At 45.7% G+C, this 10375-nt stretch overlaps 1 protein-coding gene and 1 pseudogene across 1 annotated transcript in view; both read left to right on the forward strand.

Annotated features, from left to right (window-relative positions):
- LOC126161882 (cubilin) overlaps positions 1-9348 on the forward strand; it is a 1256608-nt gene extending 1247260 nt beyond the window's left edge. The window contains exon 16 of the mRNA XM_049918020.1: positions 9326-9348. The gene's annotated coding sequence lies outside the window, so the exon portion shown is untranslated. The remainder of the gene's footprint in view (positions 1-9325) is intronic.
- LOC126163500 (5S ribosomal RNA) lies at positions 8530-8646 on the forward strand (annotated as a pseudogene).
- Positions 9349-10375: the final 1027 nt, after the last annotated feature.

Genomic DNA, 10375 nt, shown 5'->3' on the forward strand with positions numbered 1-10375 from the left:
TCACAACCCTCGATTCTATAACAAAGTCATCTAAGTTGAACGCTGTTTAAAACTTCTGTAAATGCTTTGAAAAGTGAGATAGAGGCTAGTGCAGGCATGCACCCAACGTGACCGAAAAGCACGCGTCGCACTAGGAGGACGTTACACATTGTCTCCCTCATTCAGAGGTTCTTGCTATGGCCCAGGTCACAAGAAACTAATGGATATATGTAAATTTCATAGAGCAGGAAAAACAGAAATAAACGGAAAAGTAAGAAGATTAACGGGAGTTGTTGTTGTTGTTGCCCGAAAACGTTTTTGATGCAGCTATGCACGTTAGGCTATGCTGTGCAAATCTCTTCATCTCTGCATAGTTATTGCAACGTAACCTATCTGAATCTGCTTACTGTGTTCTTGCCTTGGCCTCGCTCTAAAATTTTACTCCACTGCTTCCCAACCACAAATATTTCCCTCTAATAACAAATTAACAGTTCTTTGATGCCTCAAGATGCATCCTATCCATCAGTCCCTTCTTTTAGTCGGGTTCTGACATAAATTTTTTCCCCAATCTGATTCAGTACCTGCACATTAATTACTCGATCTGTTCATCTAACATTCAGTATTCTTCTGTAGCACTTCATTTTGAAAGATTTTCTTCTCTTCTTGTTTGAACTGCTTATCGTCTATGTTTCACTTACGTACAAAGCTACACTACAGACCAATACCTTCGAAAAAGGGTTCCTAATGATTTCATCTATAGCTGGTGTTACATATTTCTTTTTTTCACTAATGCTTCTCTTGCTATAGCGAATCTGTATTCTATATCCACTCTACTTCGACCATAATCAGTTACACGACGGAAGGAAAGATTGCATCACAAAAAAATAGAATAATGAAATTTGAGGGATACATTTGTCTGGGTAACGTATTTAAGTGATTAACATTGCAAGATCACAGGTTAACGAAAGCGCGAGATATGCCACTGATAATGTGAAATGGTGGTATATTAACAAACCGTGTAACCCCCATAATGTCGAATACAAGCGTGCAAACGTGCATGCATTGTGTTGGACATATGACGGATTGTAGTTTGTGGGATGGAGTTCCATGCCTAGTGCACTTGGTCAGTCAACACAGGGACGGTTAATGTTGGTTGTGGATGACGCTGGAGCTGTCGTCCTATGATGTCCCGTGTTTGCTCGATTGGAGACAGATCTAGCGACCGAGCAGGCCAAGGCAACATTTCGACATTCTGTAGAGCATGTTGGGTTACAACAACGGTATGTGGGCGAACGTTGTCATCTTGGAAAACATTGACTGGAATGCTGTTCGAGAATGGCAGCACAACAGGTCGAATTTGCTGTCAGAGTGCATGGAATAACCACGAGAGTGCTCCTGCTGTCATACGAAATCGGAACCCTGACCATAGCTCCAGGTGTTGATTGCAGGCGCTCATCTGGCCTCCTGCTAATCAACACACGGCCATCACTGGCACTGAGGCAGAACCATCTTTCATCAGAATACGCAACAAACATCCACCCTGCTCTCCAATGAGCTCTCGTCAGACACCATTGAAGTTGCAAATGGCGGCAATTTGGGGTCAGCAGAACGCAAGGTACCAGGCGTCTGGTTCGGAGGCGTCCTTGAAGTAACCGATTTGTAGCATTTCGTTGTGTCACTACGCTGTCAACTGCTGATGGCATTGCTGCTCATGATGCAGTATGATGCTCCATAGCCATACATCAAACGCGGTTGTCTTCCCCCTCGATAGTGGCACATGGCAGTCCAGAGCCCGGTCTTCTTGCAACTGTAAATTCTCATGATCGCCACCGCTAGGAGTCTACATCTACATCTACATCTACATTTATACTCCTCAAGCCACCCAACGGTGTGTGGCGGAGGGCACTTTACGTGCCACTGTTATTACCTCCCTTTCCTATTCCAGTCGTGTATGGTTCGCGGGAAGAACGACTGCCGGAAAGCCTCCGTGCGCGCTCGAATCTCTCTAATTTTACATTCGCGATCTCCTCGAGAGGTATAAGTAGGGGGAAGCAATATATTCGATACCTCATCCAGAAACGCACCCTCTCGAAACCTGGCGAGCAAGCTACACCGCGATGCAGAGCGCCTCTCTTGCAGAGGCTGCCACTTGAGTTTGCTAATCATCTCCGTAACGCTATCACGATTACCAAATACCCCTGTGACGAAACGCGCCGCTCTTCTTTGGATCTTCTCTATCTCCTCTGTCAACTCGACCGGGTACGGATCCCACACTGATGAGCAATACTCAAGTGTAGGTCGAACGAGTGTTTTGTCAGCCACCTCCTTTGTTGATGGACTACATTTTCTAAGGACTCTCCCAATGAATCTCAACCTGGTACCCGCCTTACCAACAATTAATTTTATATGATCATTCCACTTCAAATCGTTCCGTACGCATACTCCCAGATATTTTACAGCAGTAACTGCTACCACTGTTTGTTCCGCTATCATGTAATCATACAATAAAGGATCCTTCTTTCTATGTATTCGCAATACATTACAATTGTCTATGTTAAGGGTCAGTTGCCACTCCCTGCACCAAGTGCCTATCCGCTGCAGATCTTCCTGCAGTCCGCTACAATTTTCTAATGCTGCAACTTCTCTGTATACTACAGCATCATCCGCGAAAAGCCTCATGGAAATTCCGACTCTATCTACTAGGTCATTTATATATATTGTGAAAAGCAATGGTCCCATAACACTCCCCTGTGGCACGCCAGAGGTTACTTTAACGTCTGTAGACGTCTGTCCATTGATAACAACATGCTGTGTTCTGCTTGCTAAAAACTCTGCAATCTAGCCACACAGCTGGTCTGATATTCCGTAGGCTCTTACTTTGTTTATCAGGCGACAGTGCGGAACTGTATCGAACGCCTTCCGGAAGTCAAGGAAAATAGCATCTACCTTGGAGCCTGTATCTAATATTTTCTGGGTCTCATGAACAAATAAAGCGAGTTGTGTCTCACACGATCGCTATCGCTATTCCGGAATCCATGTTGATTCCTACAGAGTAGATTCTGGGTTTCCAAAAATGTTGCGCGAGCAAAAAACATGTTCTAAAATTCTACAACAGATCGACGTCAGAGATATAAGTCTATAGTTTTGCGCATCTGCTCGACGACCCTTCTTGAAGACTGAGACTACCTGTGCTCTTTTCCAATCATTTGGAACCTCCCGTTCCTCTAGAGACTTGCGGTACACGGCTGTTAAAAGGGGGGCATGTACAGTGGCTCCACTCCTCCCAAGTCATTCTGCAACATCGCAGAAGGACCATCCAGTTTTTCGTAGCCCTGTTAAGCAACCTCGTTCAAACTCAGTGAGGTGTTGATAATGGCGTCTTTATCGCCTTAAAGGTACTCTTAACTAACATCAGCTTACCATGTCCACTCTGAAGGGTAACTGGCGCTACTAGCGCCGCTCTTATGCGACTGGCACCAAATCTGAATAATCATCTTTCAGATGTAGAGATACGTCTACAAGCTTTCGTTTACGTCTCACAACTAATTCTTCGTGTCAACTTTTGTTTCCGTCGGTGTATTTTGGTGTCCAAATAGCAAAATCATCTATTACTTTTAGTGTCCATTTTGTACTCTAATTCCCTCAGCACCGCCAGATTGAATTCGATTACATTCCATTCCGTTTAACTGCTCTTTAAGTCACTTGCTGTCTCTGAACAATGCGATCAGCAGACCTCACAGTTTTTACTTCTTCTCACAGAATTTCAAATACTTATGTAAATTTCTCTTTGATTTCCCTTACTGCTTAACTACTCATAAGAAATCTCTTATGCACTCCGTCTTCAGGCCACAAGTGGACCAGCGTGTCATCCTCGGATGAGGATGCAGATAGGAGGGTTGTGTGGTCAGCACACCGCTCTCCCAGTCGTTATGATGATTTTCTTTGACCGGAGCCGCTACTACTCGGTCGAGTAGCTCCTCAATTTGCACCTCGAAAAATGGCAAGAGTGCATGGCGGCCTGGATGGTCACCTATCCAAGTGCCGACCACAGCGCTTAACTTCGGTGATCTGACGGGAACCGGTATATCTACTGCGGCAAGGCTGTTGCCTAAGAAGTCTCTTATGCCTACACAAAAAAAAGTCGTTCAAAATTCATGTGTGGTATAGATCTTTAGAAAAAGGATGTCAAAAATCTGACCTCAGTTATAATTATGACACTAATTGCCGTTTTACTTGAAACGGACGAATTTTTCTCACTGACCTGGTGGCCACAATGTTTTGCGCAGCATTATGTGGCAACAGTCGGAGCCGAAAATCCCGTCATGCACTGGTGTACTGCAGGAGGAGGAGCAGCTGCCAACGGCTTTAAATCGACCTTTTTATCGGGTGCATTTGTAAATTGTATGAACGTATACCTCGGTCAAAATAACAGGTTGTCTAACAGTCGAGTAGGGGAAGGGGCCCTGTTGTTGGTTCACATTTATCTGCGCAACCGAATAAACTGTCCAGTGACATTAAGTGAGGAACAGCCAAAAGCCTGAACAACCAACTTTAAAAACGCAGACTGCTTCGAGATGTACAGGAAGAGTCAATGAAGGTCTGGAAGGTACCGACAAGGATGTGGAACCATTCTGGCTCCAGTGCTGTGCCAAGCTGCACGAGGCTTCTCGGTGGAGGATCCATGGCGCAAATAGCCCGTTCGAGTGGTCCCACAGACTCTCGATTGGATTTTTAGACGTTTGTATTCCCTTTCAGCTGCTTCATTTGCTACATTTATATATTTTATCTTTTCATTAACTAAATTCAATATCTCCTGTGAATCCGAGTATTTCTACTAGGCCTTGTCTTTTTATCTATTTGATCCTCTGCAGCCTTCATTTTTTCATCACTCAAAGCTATCCATTCTTGTTGTGCTGTACTCCTTTCCCTAGTTATAGTCAATCGTTACTTAATGCTCCCTATGAAACTCGCAAAGAACCTTTATTTCTTTCAACTTATCTGGGTCCTTTTTTTTTAACTTCCTACCTTTTTGCAATTTCTTCAGTTTTAATCAACTGTTCATAGTCAATAAATTGTGGTCATACTCCACATATGCCGCTGTAAAATCCACATTTCTGGAGCTTCTGTCTTCTTCTTGTCTGAACTGTTTGTCCACCACATTTCACTTCGCATCACGCGCTAACATATAGTATATTATCCTTGATGTTCCACTGTTAGTGGAGAAACAGACTTAATGGGTGGCATCGATCAAAATTCACTCATTCTAAAAAGTTTCGCAACTGGCTTGATAAAAAATAGATAAACGCTAAGGCGGTTGTTTTAATGCTTCAGATGTTCCATGCAGTCTCCCCTCATTTTAGTGCAACACACAGAACGTTCAGACAACCACGTGAAACTGTCAGTGAACTATTTTTGGAATGTTATTCAAATCGCGCGGCACATTGTCTTGGATGTCGGTTACGCCATCAAATCTTTTGACCCTTCATTTTAATTTCTGCACTTTGTAGTTCTGAGGTAGGTTCGTAAAAATAAGATCAAGTCTCGTCACCCCTGATTATTTTTTCAAGTCAAGCTGCGGCAGGCGCCTGCGTCTTTGTTTTTATTAATGAGTCAAGGCGTGCGAAACAAACTTTGTAAATACGTTTCTCTTCTTCAAAACATTCTGTAGAGTGTGTTGAATACTAGATTAACGGGTGTTGCTTCATTGTGATTTGTGACAGAACAACGTTGACGCACCCCGGCCACACGTCCACTGCTTAACATTCTCTGCTCACAGATGACTGGTCGAATGCACATCTGTTATTTACATTTGTGAGTTCACACTGTTATCATAGTTACTGCGCTGACGTCACTTATAATAAAATCAGTCACTCAACTGCACTTCATTGGTTAATGTTAAGTTACAATGTAGCTGACACTATCAGCTGTGATAGCGCTCGTCTTCATCCATGTCAAATAGGCATTCCGATAGTTGCAGCTTTAACAACCGTCATGCACCCTGGGAACAGGAGTAAAGAAATATGCTACCGGAATTTTTTTCGACGCAGTTCCCTAATACGTGTTAATTCAGAAATGGATCGTGGACGAAGAATGTCGACGTAGTAGCTAATATGAATTCAAGTTAGTACAAACTACTAACTTCACTGTATTGGTCGTCTTCTGGTCGAAATTATGATCTTAGCTCATTGTAGTTCGGCATGTACAAGGAGTAATCAAATTAAAATGAGACAAATGGGAAAAATTAAGTAAACTATTTGTTGTTCCAAAATTAATCAGCATAACTGTTAATACATTTATCCCACTGTGAGACAAGACGGTCAGTGTCGTCATGGAAAAAATGTTTGCGTTGTCTATGGAACAGTGATTGTATACAGGCGTGCACCGTTTCGTCCGAAGCAAATCAATGGCCACGAACATCTTTCTTCATGCCTCCAAAAATATGGAAATCGCATGGGGAGTGATTGCGATTCTGTAAGAGCTTCTCAGCGAAACTTCTGCAGTGTAGTCGAAACAACCTTGGCGAAACGTGGGCCTGAAGAAAGACATTCGTGTCAGTCGATTTGATTCGGACGAAGAGGTGCACATCTGTGTACAGTCATGGTTCCGCAGGCAATCGCAAATATTGTTCCTTAAGGGCATTGACCTTCTTGTCTCATGGTGGGATTTGAGCGTTGTTAGAGACGTATACTCCTAACCCGCCTGACGTCTGCAAACATTGGAGTTACTTTTTCTTGCTTCTAGTAAGGCCACTCGAATTGAGGTTGGTTCTTTTCAAGCAACATAACAATAAATTTTGTAGCTTGTGCGTATATGCTACGAACACCCACGATAATCCACACGGCAGCGTTTCGTCCATTGGATAGGCCGTGGTATGAATAGAATGATCTCCAGCGTTTTAATTATGCAGTTCTGGAAATATATTTATCAGGTCTTTTTTGTCCCTACCACTCTCAGTACCCGCCATTTTCTTGTTATTAGAAAGCGCCCTGTATTGAGAATTTCATGGAGCCAAATAAAATGCCCAAGGGACAACACGCCTTACAGTACTTCTTGGTAAAATTGCTCCTATGGAAACAAGCTCGTCAGAACAACATAAGCCTAATATGATAAAGTAATAAGGAATTATGAAGATGTAATAGGGTAATTTTTACCTTGGTTAAGTCCATATAAAGGAGTCTGGGGAACAGTTGAATTTACCGTTTTTAATTATGATACTCCTCCATTGGAAACGAACTAGTGATAACTGTCTAATTTTAACAATACAGTATCAAGGAAATTAGAAAATATTACAGGGTAATTCTGTGGGTTTTTAGGTTCAAATAAAATATCATTGGGGGGCAGCTGACATTACAGTTCTTCCTTATGAAACTTTTTCAACGGAAAAGAAGACGTCGGAACTGTCTAATTATAATTTTGTGTGATTTTAATGAAACGTTAAGGTATGCAGGGTAATTCTATGCACGTTTAAGTTCAAATAAAGTGCCTGGGGGGATCTCAACATCTCTGTCCTTACCGATGATATTACTCCTATGGAAACGAACTAGTCAGATCTCTATGGGTCTAGCTTTGACTAAACAGTAAGGTGTCATGCGGTAATTGAATGTTTATTTCGGTTGAAATAAAGTGCCGTGGGAAACACCGGACGTTTCTGTTCTTCCAGGTGAAATTCCTCGTGCAGGAACGAACTAATGATGACTGCCTAAACGTAATGTGATATCGAAACACAGATTATTTTAAGACATAAGTTGCCAGTAGGCATTGATTTATATTAATGTGGCAAGTTGAATGCTTGTGCCAGACTGGGATTCGAAACCAGGTCTCCTGCTTATTGGGCATTTGTGCTGACAACTACGCCATCTGGACACAGTGGTCATCGTAACCGCATGGAAAAGCGCGGCACGCATACTGTCAGACTCAAGTTCTCAGCCTATACTACAGACTACTGATGCTGTGCCCCTACTCGCGTCAGAAAGAAAAGAAACCGCATATATAATTAAGGTAAAATCCTTTCACTGCAGATGCCCTCCAAGCTTCAACTATTACAGGAATCAGTGAAATGTTGCGAGTAACGGGGCTAATGACCAGCGCCACTATATCAGTAGTGTGTGGTATAAATTGACAATCTGTGTCTGACAGGAGGCGTGCAAGGTAGTCTATGCAGTTGCCCTGACCACTGTGTCTGGATGGCGTAATGGCCAGTGCACCTGCGTAGTAAGTCGAGACCTGCATTCGAATCTCAGTCTGGCACAAATTTTCAACTTACCCATTGATAGAAATCAGTACCCACTGACAGCTAACGTCTTTAATTCAGTCGAGCCTTGATCAAAATGGTGTCCGTTCTGTTGGACATGTCTGAAAGAACAGACACCATATATCCAACATGATACACTTTTAAGGAAATGTTAGGATGCGATAGGGTAACTCTGTACACGTTTAGGCCTACATAAAGTGCTGTGGGTCATTATAGTGTTTCTTGATGAAATTCCTCCTATGGAGACAAATTGATCGGAATAGCCTATTTATAATTTCGAATGGTTATAACGAAATGTTGGCAACGGCCTTGCCGCAGTGAATACACCGGTTCCCGTGAGATCGCCGAAGTTAAGCGCTGTTGGACGTGGCCGGCACTTGGATGGGTGACCATCCGGCCGCCATGCGCTGTTGCCATTTTTCGGGATGCACTCAGCCTCGTGATGCCAATTGAGGAGCTACTCGACTGAATAGTAGCGGCGTCGGTCAAGAATACCATCATAACGACTGGGAGAGCGGTGAGCTGACCCCACACCTCTCCTATCCGCATCCTGCCCTGAGGATGACACGGCGGTCAGATGGTTCCGGTGGGCCACTCGTGGCCTGAAGACGGAGTGCTTTTTTTTTAATAGCGAAATGTTAAGGTACGGCAACGTGTGTTTCTAAGTCCAAAGAAAGTGCCCTGGGGACACTTGTTTCTTGGTGCAATTCCTCCAGCGAACTAGTGAGAACTGCCTGAACTTTTGAGGAAATGTTGAGGTGCGACAGGTTGATTCTGTGCACATTTAGATCCAAGTAGATTACGCTGGGACACACCGAACGTTATAGGCTTCCTGTTGGAATACCTCATATGGAGACGAACTCGAGAGAAGTCTAATTTCGCACGGTTACAACAAAATATTAAGGCATGACGGGGTAATTGCGTGTGCATAGATCCAAATAAAGTATCCTGGGAACACCTAACGATAGTTCGTTCCTGGTGTAGTTCCTCCAACGGAAATAAACTAGTGATAGCTGTGTAATTGTAATTGTGGAATAGCCTTAAGGAAATGAGGAGGTGCGGCGCTCGCGTTGACGCGGCGTTCTCGGCCGACAGGTGCGGTGGAGCGCCGCGTGGACGGCGTGGCGCTGGCGGGGGCGGCGGCGGCGGGGCTCGCACTGCTGCTGCTGGGCGGCTGCGTGCTGTGCCGGAGGCGGCGGCGCCGGAGGCGGCAGCGGAGGCTGCGCCGCGGCCGCGGGGGCATGGCGAGGGCGGCGGTGCGAGGGCCGCGCCCACCCGCCCCCGCGCCGGCCGCGCCGCCCCCGCGACACCTGCACCACCACGGCGCCGGGGGCGGCAGCGGCGGCGGCGGCGGCGGCGGAGGCGGCGGACCGTCGAGCGGCGCGGCCAGCACGCGTTCCTCGGTGCACCAACACCAGCACCAGCACCAGCCGCACGTGTGCGACGAGCTGGGCGAGCGCTTCGCCAGCAGCGTGGACAGCGTCTGACACAGCCTGCCGCGGCTGCCGTCGGCGGCGCTGCTGCTGTGGCAGCTGGTGGCGCGCCGGCGCGCGCTGCGCTGGACCGGCTAGCGCCCCACCCCCACCCTAGTTCCGCTGCAGCTCCCCTCGCTACCGACTCGCCGGAGCCGGCGCCGACACCGACACCGACGCCGCGTATTCCGTGTTACCGAGCCGTAAGATAAGGACGAGCTTTGTGGAACGGATGTGACCTCGGTCACTGTGACGCCCAAGAAGCGTCTCCGTTTCTGATACGGCTGCCGTACTGGGAAACGCGGCAGGAAGGGAATCCCGCCGAAAGCACTTAGCTGCGTAGGTGAACGTTGCGACGCTACACAGACACGCTAGGAGAACGAAGCGTTGCAGCAGCTGCAACTGTCTGTACCCTTCGAAATGCCACACGTCTTCCCGACCTCTGTCAGTCTGCGGAGTTGTCTAAAACTGCTGCTGACCTCAGTTCCGCCACTATGAAAGTGTCTCTACTGTCGCTTTTGAGCAGAATAGAACCTCTTCTCTCCTCCTTGCGTATTTGAGTCTTCCTTTTACCTGTTTTATCTTTTCTCACTCTCAGCTACTAAGTAAAATTTATGATGTTACTGTCAGAAGCCTCACCTCTATCTTAACTCGCCTTATGCCTCACATTTCA

This window comes from Schistocerca cancellata, chromosome 2 (genome assembly GCF_023864275.1).
Source record: "Schistocerca cancellata isolate TAMUIC-IGC-003103 chromosome 2, iqSchCanc2.1, whole genome shotgun sequence".
Lineage (NCBI taxonomy): Eukaryota > Metazoa > Arthropoda > Insecta > Orthoptera > Acrididae > Schistocerca > Schistocerca cancellata.